Here is a 13,713-nt window from a genome sequence, read left to right as displayed (position 1 = left end):
TGAAGAATGTGAGAGGTATGAAGGGGTATTTATAGGCTAGTATGAGCATGAATTATGGTAGGAAAATGTAGGAAGAATTATGGTAATTAGGGTTTAAGAGATTACTTGGAGAAGTGAGTAAAGAATTAGGGAAAGTTTGGATATTAAGGTGATTGTATATACTTGAATATGGAATGTATGTATGTCATGAAAAATAATAAGGAAATTAGAGTTACTTGGGGAATAATCAAGAGGAACAAAAGGCAAGAGAATATGATGATTAGATACTAAAAAGATGGAGAATTAGAATTAAGGAAAATAGGAGATTCCCTTACTAGTATTTAGGAAGATTTTGCTCGGTTTAAGGAATAAAAATAATTGTGTAAATAATATAGAATAATTAAATAAATAAATAATTAATTAAATACCAATTATTCACCAATAATTAACTAAGAAAATCAGATTTTCTATACATAGAAAATCCGAATTTTCTAGCTAAATAAATGGGAATTTTCGGCCATTTAATATAATAAATAAAATATAATTTTGCTTTAATTAAAATATCCGAAATATGTAAATAATCCGGTTTTTAAGATAAGATAAATGGATAATAAATCTTATCCAAAATAATGATTAGTTTTCAAAATGCTTTTGGCGCTAAAATTCAAATATTATTTTGGCTCCAAATAATAAATTTACTAAAATACCCTTTTTATAAAATAATTCCTAATTAATTAATTGGGAAAATACGTATGAAGATACGGGGTTTTACAATTCGACTTTACTTTCCTATCTACTTTAGTTAGAGGACTTAGGTATTATTTTTGATTAGGGGATACGACTTTACCCTGTCAAAATTTGGCGCTGTTGCCGGGGAAACGGTTTTATTTTTATTTCTAATTGTTTTTGTAGTCTAAATTATTTTTCTTTTGCCTCAAAGGACATTAGTTCTTTGAGATAGTTCTCATATTTGTCTTTTTAGTTCTTTGTTTATGCCCAGGTGTTCCAGATCAGGTTACATTCCATTCGATCCTGAGATCGAGCGCCCTTTCCATAGATAGAAGAATCTTTATAGACAAATCCTGGCAGGTTCTGGGAGTAACAATATTCCTAGAGATTCGCCACCTGATTCTAGTGATTCGGAAGTTCCTTTAGATTCAGAATCAGAGATGACTGCACCTAAGAAGCTCAGCGATTATTCGCAACCATCCGTGACGGAATTTCCACACCTTTCCCCAGACCAGATCTCGAGGGAGTCTAGTTCGAGATCAAGCCCCAGTTCATAACGATGATAGAAAGAAAGCAATTCAATGGAGCTAAGGGTGAAGATCCTAATCTTCACATTGTAGATTTCTGTCAGTACTGCAATACTATTCTGCCAAATGGGTAACGCAGGACCAGATCAGGGAGATTCTCTTTCCCTTTTCTTTATGTGGAAAAGCTAAATTGTGGTTTAATGGTTTGAATAGAACTGCACTTGGTATTAATGACTGGGAGACTCTTGCTTTAAATTTTTATAATAAATATTACCTTGCAGAGAAAACAGCTTTACTAAGAAGTGCCATCCAGAATTTTGCCCATGAGCCAGATGAAGCATTATATGAGGCTTGGGAGAGATTCAAGGATCTGCAGAGGGAGTGTCCCCACCATAACTTGGCAAAGTGACAGTTAATTCAAGCTTTTACTACGGATTAGGGAATGCATCTAGAACGATTCTAGACTCCGCAACTAGTGGTAGATTTATGAATCTTAATGTTGGTGATGCAGGTCAGGTTATTGAAGATATGGCGATACATAATTCCCAATATGGGAATTCTAGAGGCTATGCAAACAAGGGAAAACACCACGTTGATTCAGTATCCCTTTTGCAGGCTTAGCTTACTTCTATTTGCCAGAAATTAGATAACCTTAGTACTGATATTCCTAATTCTGTTGCTAATGTTTTTGCTGTTGCTAATAATTCTAATGAACCTTTTTGTGAAAATTGTGGAAGTGTAGGACATTGGGAGCAAGATTGCAGGAGCTCGATGGAGCAAGTTAATGCTTTTCAAACCTATAAGCAGAATAACCCATACTCCAACACCTACAATCCTGGCTACCGAAATCATCCATATCTATCCTATCGGAGCACCAATGTTCAAAATCCCCCACCTCCACAACAACCACAACAAGCACCCCCTCCACAGCAGAAATACTACCACCCTCATTCTAACCAGAAAGCCCCAGCACACACCCTTACTACATCTTCTGACCCTGCCTTGTCAGAAATTAGAGCGATGCTAACTAGTATGCAAAAGCATATGGAGATTAGAGATCAACAGATTGACTCAATTATAGCCCATAATAAAGTCATGGACTCCCAAATTGCCCAATTGTCTTCTACTCTACAAGCTCGCCAGCAGGTAGCCCTACCAGCGCAGGGAATTCAACCTACAGATCATGCAAATGCAATCACCCTAAGGAGTGGTTCACACTACGATGGGCCCGTTATGCCCAAAGAGGATGAACCTAATTTGATTAATATTGCTAATCCTGATTCCATTGTACCTAATGTTCCTGCATTGCTCCAGGGTAAAACTAACATTTCTGATAATGCATTGCAGGGTACAACTTCAGGGAAGGATGCTACTCAGGAGAAGAGTAGGGAAGCACAACAACCAGTTATCAAACTACCATTCCCCAATCGTTACTTGAAAACTAAATTGGATAAGTAGTTTGGTAAGTTTTTGGAGGTTGTGAAAAATTTGCAGGTAACGGTTCCTTTCACAGAACTTATTACACAGGTTTCTGCTTATGCTAAATTTATGAAAGATATTCTGACTAGGAAAAGGGCCTTTAATGAGGTAGAAACCGTAGCTTTTACAGAAGAATGTAGTGCTTTATTGCAGAATAAATCACCCCTAAATTAAAGGACCCCGGTAGTTTTTCTATCCCATGTCATATTGGAAATGTCTTCATTGATAAAGCATTGTGTGATTTGGGTGCTTCTGTTAGCGTTATGCCATCGTCTATATGCTCTAAATTAAATATGGATGATTTAAAAGTTACTAATATAACTTTGCAAATGGCAAATCATTCTGTTAAATACCCTTTAGGTATTTTAGAGGATGTACCTGTTAGAGTTGGTAAATTTTTTATCCCTGTTGATTTTGTTGTTTTAGACATGGTTGAGGATACACAAATACCCATTATATTAGGTAGACCTTTTCTCCATACTGCAAGAGCTATTATTGATGTGAAAAATGGTAAACTAACCCTTTCTGTTTGCGATAATAATCACATTTAACTTAGGGAAAGTTTTAAAAGGTCCCATGCTTGAAGAAATTAAATTGTTATTTAATTGATGTGCTTGATATAATGGATGTTATTTGAGAAGAGAGCTTACCAAAGGTTCTTGCAAGGGATCCCTTGGAGGAAATTCTTTGTGGAAATTTATCTGCAGGTGACATGAGCATATAGATCAAGGAAGTGGATGACATAGAAAGAGCTCTTGCCACCAAGAAATTCGACAATGAAGAGTGTATGAAGGTAGTAAATTTGGTTTAGGAATCAAAACCTGCAGAGGTGAAGAAACCTGAACTAAAACCTCTCCCTTCTCATTTAAAGTATGTTTTTCTTGATGAGCAAGAAATGTACCCTGTGATCATTAGTACTGCACTTGATGACCCACAAACTTCCCAACTTCTAGAGGTTCTTAGAGCCTACAAAGGGCAATAGGGTAATGTAGACACCCATTTGTGTATCCCCAAAACCAAACCCAGTGATGAATACCTTTTGCGTCGAACCATAATCGAATAAGGTGAAAGTGTGAAAAGTCAAGTGTTGCGATTAGTTTTTATTAAAAATCTTTCTTTTTGTTTTTGAAAACCCACTCTATTTTATAAAAACGTCCAATCCAGTTTAGTTTGGTCCATGATAAGGGTCCAATAATGATGTAGTTGGATGGGGCTTGAAAAGACCTTTCCAACGATATATTATAAGCCCAATTCCGATGAATAATGAGGAAGTTATGGCCAAAATACTAAGTTGGGTCCAAACCGAATTTTACCTACGACTCAATGATCATGAGGAGGGTCCAAAGGTTTAATCCTATTCCTAAACTAATTAGGATTGATTAGAATCTTCTATAAGATTCTAAAATATCTTAATTATCCTTTTTTGAAAAGATAAGATTAAGGAATTTGATTTAAATATAAAAACTTTCTTTCTTTAAAAACTTTCCTTTTTTAAGTCCTAATTCTATTCGAATTTAAACATGTTCAATGACAGTCAGATATTATTTTCGTGCCTTATATATTTTATCCAAATTTTATATGGTTGGATAGATCTTGAAATTATCTTTCCATTGATATATTATAATATTAAATCCGAGCTATAACGAAAAAGATATGAAAGATATACGAAACTCTATCCAAAACTGACACCGTCCTACTATTTCGGCCATATCTTTTTATATACAAAATATTATAATCTGATTCTAATTTCATTGGAAATTATACTTCACGATCTTTCCAACGAAATATTATATGCCTTATTTGGACTTCTGGATCAAAAGATATGATAAAAACAAAATTTGCAAAAACTGCTGTCTACGAGTTTTATTTCGATTCGAATTCGGATTCTTTTCTTAATTCTTCGACCCTCTTTTTTCTTATAAATAGAGGTCATATCTCCCCTTTTTCAATCATCAACAATCCACAATCACCCAGTGCTCTCTATTTTCTCTCTTGAGCATTAGCTTATTCTTTCTCTCTTTTTCTAAACTAGCTTTTTACAAACACAATACCGCATACACAATGCTTAGAAACACCTAGCCAAGTTCGAAGTTGTCTTTGCCTTAGACGTGAAAGGTTGATAATTTTTGAGGGTTTGGTCCCAAATCCAGTCTAAACTTTTTAACTCTTTTCTTTCAATCATTTAATTTAATTCTTTAATTTATTATTTTCATTGAAGTTTACTAACTCGTGTATTTTGTCATTAGAAAGAGGTACGAGGCATCAAAGTATGTAATCTCATTGCTTTATTCTTTTAAAAAGCATGTTTAGATTTGATTAATTCCTAGTGTCATGTTAGGATGTTATTTATTGCTTTCTAGTATCATGTTTAGGGTGCCTCTTGTTCTTTCTAATATCATGTTAGCATGTTAGTACCATGTTAGGTTAAAAGCTTTGATCTTTAATGTTTAGCGAAATGCTAGGATTTGTTATTAATCTTGTTAGTATCATGCCTAGGATCTTGCTATTATTATTAAGCTTTATTATGCCTTATCATGATTATGATTATATTATGATATTATTGTTATTATTATGTTGCTTGATGTTATTTATTGTTATTGCTTGATCACGCCTTTTATGCTTGTTTAAAGGGAATTTGTACTTGAAATCACGCTTAATAAGATAATTAATAATTTGGTTTAAGCTAATGTGATTTTAACTCAAGTAATCGCCAATAATAGTTTTATTTGTGCATTAATATTCAACCAACATAGATAAACAGGTTAGGGTTAACCTAATGTTTACATGTTACTCAAAAAGCGCACATGAATACGAGTAGAATAAAGTAGAGGCCTATTTTATAGGGCGGGTCCTCTCTTTTGTAGATTGGATTCGTACCCTCATCCCCAAACCTTATTTGGTTCAAGACCGTATGGAGTTGACGATCTCCTGGATAGTTAAGGGGTGTACCCTTCACCTCGTGATTGGTTTACAAGTTCCTAAAACTTGTTGGCGACTCTTTTGCTCTCTTTTCTTTCCCTTTGGACGCCACCATACTTAAGTGTATGATCACAGTGGGGTTCAAGCTTGGGGTTATGATGCTTGAAATATTCCCTACAGGTACAGGTATTGATGATCTCAAGGGTATAAGCCTTGATTTCTGTATGCACAGGATACACTTAGAGGACAATTACAAGCCATGTATATAACCCAGAGGAGGTTGAATCCTAATATGCAGGAAGTATTTAAGAAAGAGGTTATGAAATTACTTGATGTAGGTATTATGTATCCTATTTCTGACTCTAAATGGGTAAGTCCTGTACAGGTGGTTCCTAAGAAGGGTGGGATGACTGCTATAAAAAATGATAAAAATGAATTGATTCCCACTAGAACTGTTTCAGGGTGGCGTATATATGTGCATTGATTATCGTAGATTAAATATCGCCACTAAAAAGGACCATTTCCCTCTTCCCTTTATTGATCAAATGCTTGAGAGGTTAGCTAACCATAAGTTCTTTTGCTATTTAGATGGGTATTCGGGATTTTTCCAAATTCCAATTCACCCTGAAGATCAGGAAAAGACTACTTTACATGCCCTTATGGTACTTTTGCATATCGTAGAATGCCCTTTGGTTTATGTAATGCCCCTGCTACTTTTCAACGTTGCATGATGAACATATTTTCTGATTTCATAGAGTCTATTATGGCAGTCTTTATGGATGATTTTAGCGTATATGGTTCTTCTTTTGATGCATGCTTAATTAATCTCGCTAAAATCTTGAAAAGATGTGAAGAATGCAATTTGGTTTTAAATTGGGAGAAATGTCACTTTATGGTGACAGAGGGAGTAGTCCTCGTCACATTGTATCTGATAAGGGTATAAAGGTAGATAAAGCTAAGATTTCAGTGATTGAGAAATTACCTCCCCCAGTAAATGTTAAGGGAGTTACGAGTTTCTTGGGTCATGCGGGGTTTTATCGCCGTTTTATTAAAGATTTCTCTATAATTGCTAAACCACTGACTCAGCTTTTACTCAAGGATGCCCCTTTTATTTTCACCGACGAGTATCTTGAGGCTTTTAACAGGATTAAGCAGGCTTTGATATCGGCACCCATCATATATGCACCTGATTGGAATCTTCCTTTCGAAATCATGTGTGATGCAAGTGACTTTGCTTTAGGAGCCGTGCTTGGACAAAGGAAGGACAAAGTTTTGCATGCTATTTATTATGCAAGTAAAACTTTGGATGAGGCTCAAGTCAACTATGCCACCACGGAGAAGGAGTGTCTTGCTGTTATTTATGCTTTAGAAAAATTTAGATCATATCTAGTTGGTTCTAAAGTCATTGTTTGTACTGACCATGCAGCTTTGAAGTACTTAATAGCCAAGGCGGAATCCAAGCCTAGGCTACTCCGATGGGTTTTCTTGCTCCAGGATTTCAACATTGAAATAAAGGACAAAAAGGGTGTAGAGAACGTTGTGGCAGACCACTTGTCACGAATCAGGTATGATGAGGGTAAGGATTCTCTTCCTATTGATGATTCGTTCCCTGATGACAACCTGTATGCTGTTGTAGAGCAACACCCTTGGTATGCGGACTTTGCTAATTATTTAGTGGGTGGTACTCTACCTCCTGACTTGTCCTACCAACAGAAAAAGAAATTCCTTTTTGATGTTAAACATTATTTTTGGGATGATCCTTTTGTGTTTCGTGATTGTGCAGATGGATTATTTCGCAGGAGCGTTCCCGAATGGGAAGTTCATGGCGTTCTTACCAGTTGTCATACTTCACCATATGGAGGACATCATGGCCCCACTAAAACGGTGGCCAAGATTAATGAGTCAGGCTTTTATTGGCCCACTATGTTTAAGGATGCTAACACTTTTGTGCAGGCTTGTGACTCTTGCCAGAGGACTGGCAACATTTTGCGGAGGCATGAGATGCCCCAAACTGGGATTCTTGAAGTAGAAATATTTGATGTTTGGGGTATTGACTATATGGGGCCGTTCCCATCTTCCAATGGGAATTGCTACATAGTTGTAGCCGTAGATTATGTGTCCAAGTGAGTCGAGGCCATAGCTTCACCAGCAAATGATGCCAAGGTAGTCATCAAGCTCTTCAAGAAGACCATATTTCCGAGGTTTGGTGTTCCACGGGCTATTATTAGTGATGGAGGTACACACTTCCATGAAAGACAATTGGATAACCTCCTTAAGAAGTACGGTGTATATCATAGAACCAGGCTTAGTTACCACCCTCAAACTAGTGGTCAAGTTGAGGTCTCTAATAGGGAAATCAAGGCGATTCTAGAAAAGGTAGTAGCCAAGTCAAGGAAAGATTGGAGTATGAAGCTTGATGACACACTTTGGGCATACCGAACGGCATTTAAGACACCAATTGGTACTTCGCCTTATAGATTAGTATATGGTAAGGCATGTCATCTGATGTGTTCATTTCATATATATATTTATCCCCGTCCCTTGGTCGTAATTAGTAGTGTTTTTGGCTCCTACGAGCCACTTTTATTACTAATTTGTGTTTTCCAGTGCTTTGGTAGTTTTGCTTGAGTTTTGTAGGAATTTGCGTACTTGGAGCATTTTCCCGGGTTTTTCGAGGAGCATCTACAAGTGTTGGAAGACCGCGACCACGTTCGATAGCCCAAGACCGATCGGAGTTACCAATCGGTGATTAAGGGCTCGGTTATGAAGATCCAAGGAGGGAACTCGGATTGGGCCAAGTTCGGAGGCCCAAGGGAGAAAGATTCGAGGCCCAAAAGCCTCGCCCAAACCTCAAGCTCCGCCCGAAGGCGCGCCCGGCCGGGCGGGGCGAAGCATCAGAGCGCCCGGAGACGCGCCCGGACGGGCGCGAGAACGCGTCTGAGGATGAAAAAGGCGGGCCCGGTCGGGCGAGCCACTGCCCGACCGGGCGCGTGTAGGTTTTAGGGAGTTTTAGTTCCGATTAATTTGTTTTTGCGAATAATTCTTGTTTAGTATTAAGGTAATTTTATTAGGCAAGATTAGACATCTTCTTCATTATTTTCTTATCTCTAGTTTTTAATCTCTCCTTCTCTCTACTTAAATTCTCTCTCTCTAGACTTTTATTTTCTCTCTCGTTCCTTAACTCTATTGTAATTCCGCCGTCTTGGTACGATTTCTCTCTTAATTAATCTCACTATTTTATTCATTCAATTTCTTCATGTTTTGTTTAATTATTATGTTTTGCTTAGTTTCAATTATGTCTGAGTAGTTTTCCTTCTAGGGTTTATGGGGATCTAATAAATAATATGAAGGGGTAATTTTATGATTGTTGATTATTAATGCTTAATTGATTTCCTATTGATTGTTTAAATGCTATGCAATTAGATTTGGCCAGGTTTAATTGTATGAGTTTAGCAATATTGATTCGAGATTCGAGAGATGAGAATTGATGTTTAGGCTTAGTTTCAATAGGCAGATTAATTTATAAATGGTTAGGTCGAGATTCGAGAGATGAGATTTAATACCGGTAAATTAATTCTGTGATTGTAATACGTAGCGAAAGCCCTTTATGATCTGATTAATTAATGCATTGATGATTGATTATTGTGTTTTACCCTGGAATATAGTTTATTAGTGAACCTATGCCCTAGGCCTTTCAATATTTGAGTTCTTCCTTAACTATTCTCTTTACTCATAATCTTCGTAGTATAGTTATTAATCACAACAAATATCGGTTACTCTAATAATTTAGACTATATTAATTAATTAGGAGTAGAAAGACTTGTTTCCCTGTGGATTCGACCCTACTTCCCTATCTGCATAAGCTAGTAGACTTAGGTAATTATTTTTGATTAGGTGATACGACTTTAGCCTGTCATCATCTTCCCGTGGAGTTGGAGTACAAAGCTTTTTGGGCGATCAAGGAGCTTAATATGGATTCTAAGGTCGCGGGTAAGAAAAGACTCCTCCAACTCAATGAGTTGGATGAGTTTAGATTGTCGGCATATGATAATGTGCGAATCTACAAGGAGAAGACCAAGAAGTGGCAGAACAAGAGGATCTTACCAAGAGAGTTTGCACCGGGTGATAAGGTTCTTCTCTTCAATTCTAGATTAAAGATTTTCCCAGGAAAGTTGAAGTCTAGGTGGTCCGGTCCCTTCACTGTCACAAGGGTGAACAAATTTGGTTCGGTAAAGTTGGTCAATGACAAAGGTGAAGAGTTTAAGGTAAATGGCCAACGATTGAAAGTGTATCATGAGGGCGCTACTATTAGAGATGTGGAGGAAACCCTCCTAACTCCACCTCCATCCTGAGCTACAAGGTGGTAAGAAGGTCGTGCGGGACCTAGATAAACCAGCTCTTTGCAGGAGGCAACCCGTATTTCTTGCTTTCTAAACTAGTTTTCCTTTTTCTTTATTTTTTATTTTAGAGAGGCGAGGAGAGTGTAATTTTACCTTTTATAAGTGTTTTTGTACAGGTATAGATTTGACAGGTAAGGAGAGTTAGAAAAATTTGAAGAAGAAAAGAAATCGAAGAAGAAACTAAGGGAATCTGACTGGGCACGGGCCCGATCAGCGGAGTTTGCCCGATCGGGCGCGCAAGTGAGAGATATTTTCAGCTCCTAATTCGCCCGATCGGGCGCGCAACTAGAGTTGATTTCGGAGCTTATTTCGCCCGATCGGGCGCATTTTTGTGGAAAATCGAGTGAGGGAAAAGATAAGTCTGGCGAAGCTCGCCCGATCGGGCGAGGAAAAGGGCGAAAATTTACTTCGTGTTCGAGCCCGATCGGGCGGAGTTCGCCCGATCGGGCGCGCAACTATGATTCTGGAAATCTTCTTTTTCGCCCGATCGGGCGCGCCTAATTGTGGACGTCCCCTTTTATTTCCTTCCCTTCTTTCTCTTTTCACTTTCTTCTTCTTCCATCTTCTTTACTACTACTTTCTCTCTCTAAAACCTCCATTTTCACACCTTCAAACTCACTTATTTTCAAGATCTTCTCAAATTCTTCCATCAAAACTCAAATATTTTTACATATTCTTAATCCTTTCATCTTTCTCTACAATTGACAGGCTAAAGTCGTATCACCTAATAAAAAATAATTACCTAAGTCCACTAGCTTATGCAGATAGGGAAGTAGGGTCGAATCCACAGGAAAACTAGCCTTTCTACTCCTAATTAATTAATATAGTCTAAATTATTAAAGTAACCAATATTTATTTGCGATTTTAAACTATACTACGAAGATTATGAGTAAGGAGAATAATTAAGGAAGAAATCAAATATAAGAAGGCCTAGGGCATAGGTTCACTAATAAACAATATTCCAGGGCAAACACAATAATCAATCATCAATGCATTAATTAATCAGATCATAAAGGGCTTTCGCTACGTATTACAATCACAGAATTAATTTACCGGTATTAAATCTCATCTCTCGAATCTCGACCTAACCATTTATAAATTAAACTGCCTATTGAAACTAAGCCTAAACATCAATTCTCATCTCTCGAATCTCGAATCAATATTGCTAAACTCATACAATTAAACCTGGCCAAATCTAATTGTTTAAACAATCAATAGGAAACCAATTAAGCATTAATGATCAACAATCATAAAATTACCCCTTCATATTATTTATTAGATCCCCATAAACCCTAGAAGGAAAACTACTCAGACATAATTAAAACTAAGCAAAACATAATAATTAAACAAGACATGAAGAAATTGAATGAATAAAATACTGAGATTAAATAAGAGAGAAATCGTACCAAGATGGCGGAATTACAATTGAGTTAAGGAACAAGAGAGAATAAAAGTCTAGAGAGAGAAAGTTTAAGTAGAGAGAAGGAGAATAAAAACTAGAGTAAGAGAATAATCAAGAAGTATCTAATCTTGCCTAATAAAATTACATTAATACTAAGCAAGAAGATCTCCGCTAAACAAAAGCAAAACGGAAAACAAAACAAGTCTAAAGTCTACACGCGCCCGGTCGGGCAGTGGCTCGCCCGACCGAGCCCGCCTTTTTTCTCCTCAAGTGTCTTCTCGCGCCCGGCAGGGCGCGTGCTCCGGGCACGGGACTCTTCAAGGTGTTGCTCCGCCCCGCCCGGCCGGGCGCGTCTCCGGGCGAAGCTTCGAAGCTTGGGCACGGCCTTTTGGGCCTCAGAACTCCACCTTTGGGCCTCCGAACTCGGCCCTAGTGCCATCAAACTGAGCCCTTAGTCACCGGTCGATACCTCTGATCGGTCTTGGGCTAACGAACTGGGTCGCGGTCTTCCAGCACTTGTAGATGCTCCTCGAAAACCCGGGAAAATGCTCTAAGTACGCAAATTCCTACAAAACTCAAGCAAAACTACCAAAGCACTAGAAAACACAAATTAGTAATAAAAGTGGCTCGTAGGAGCCAAAAACATTACTAATTACGACCAAGGGACGGGGATAAATATATATATAAAATGAACACATCAACAATCTACACAAAATTTCTACCACTTTCTCTCAATTTTTCTCAAAACCCTAAGAGAGAGAAAGCTTCAACTCCTACCATTTCTCATCAAAAACGGCCCTCAAGAGATCCAAAACCGTAAGGGGTGAAAGCTCAAGGCAACAAGCGCCTAGGATCGACCCGGAGTTGCAAGTTCCGGGATGGGAGAGGGTGGTCATCACCACCCAAGAGCAAAGGCAAAGAATGATCAATCTCACCCTCGAGACAGGTAATTCCTACACGCTTTCTTCATCACCCTACCCTTGCTAGACTAGGATTTGATAAACCGGTAGAAAAATTGTACTTTAAGGGTAAGAATTGCTTTAAAAATATGTCATTCAACATCATCACTCTTCCCTATATAGACCTCAAGCAAACGATCGGACCAGTCTTTGAGCCGTAACTCTCCCAAGGGACAAAACACCCAAAACACTAACCAAGACCTCCAAATCAGAAAAAAGTACCATGCATGTGAAACCCTTCAAAGTAGCCCATTTTAGAGCAAGCAAGCAAGCAATATCGTCCGCGTGAAAGGTAGAATGAGCTTTAACATAATCCCTTCACCCATCTAGAAGCTCCTCTCCAAGTGTGGAGAAAACCCATCTCATGCCTGCATTATTTGTCCTCTTTTTCCAAGACCCGTCAAAGAAAATCTTCTATCGTGTTCCCAACTGAAAGAAAAAACCTTACCCAAAGAATTGCATAGAAAACCAGGAGGAAGAGCCCAACCATCCATCCCTAAAATAAGATTCGAAAGCTCACTAATACCGATCTTATCCTGAAAGACCTTGAATTGTTCCTTCATTAAATCTTTATACCATTGCAAGCCAACAAAGTTGGTATCTTCTCCTCTAAAAACCCTAGCATTTCTCGTGTTCCAAATGCTCCACAAAATCACTATAAAGGTAGTCATCCGGCTACCATGTATCCCATCCTCGTTATAAAACGACACGATATATCTATGAATCCAATGTCATAACAAAAAAGATTCATCGGTTTGACAAAGAATACCTAAAGAGCGATTTCCCCAGACATATTGTGCAATTGCACACCTTCGAAATAGTCTAAGGGGGCGTTTGGTATAAATTATGTAAAAGGAATGGCAAGGATTTATATAATTAGGTGAAAGGATAATGATATACGTTACCTTTAATATGTTGATGGAATGAAAATAGTTTGAGGAGTTTGTGATTGAGGGTGAAACAAATTGAACAAGGGTAACAATTAAGGGGATTTTGTTACCCTTTGAAAACGTTATTTGTTACTTGTAACTCATACCAAACTATTAGAAATAGAAACACTTATTTATTTACGTTTCCTACCTTACAAATTTTCATACCAAACACCCTCTAAGAAACAATATTCAATCGTAAAAATATACATAGTAAAATAATGTGGAGTCTTGAATCATGTGGTCACCTATAAGTCCAATTGGCCAATATTTAAACATAAATCAACCCCTAAACAACGATAAAAACACCATATATAATATAAAAAATGACCCAATAGTAGCACAATAAAAAAACCAAACAAACATTCGGGCCGTATGTCAAAATACTAT

The 13,713-nt window shown here is 37.6% G+C and overlaps 1 non-coding gene across 1 annotated transcript; it reads right to left on the bottom strand.

Annotated features, from left to right (window-relative positions):
* Positions 1 to 1,527: 1,527 nt before the first annotated feature.
* On the bottom strand, positions 1,528 to 1,634 carry LOC145603283 (small nucleolar RNA R71). Its single transcript, XR_014104799.1, has one exon. It is a non-coding gene; the product is annotated as a small nucleolar RNA R71 (small nucleolar RNA).
* Between the last annotated feature and the right edge of the window lie 12,079 nt (positions 1,635 to 13,713).

This window comes from Chenopodium album, chromosome 21 (genome assembly GCF_948465745.1).
Source record: "Chenopodium album chromosome 21, dcCheAlbu1.1, whole genome shotgun sequence".
Classification (NCBI taxonomy): Eukaryota; Viridiplantae; Streptophyta; class Magnoliopsida; order Caryophyllales; family Amaranthaceae; genus Chenopodium; species Chenopodium album.
Note: the sequence above shows the minus strand (reverse complement) of the source record. Positions and strands in the feature narration are given on the sequence as shown.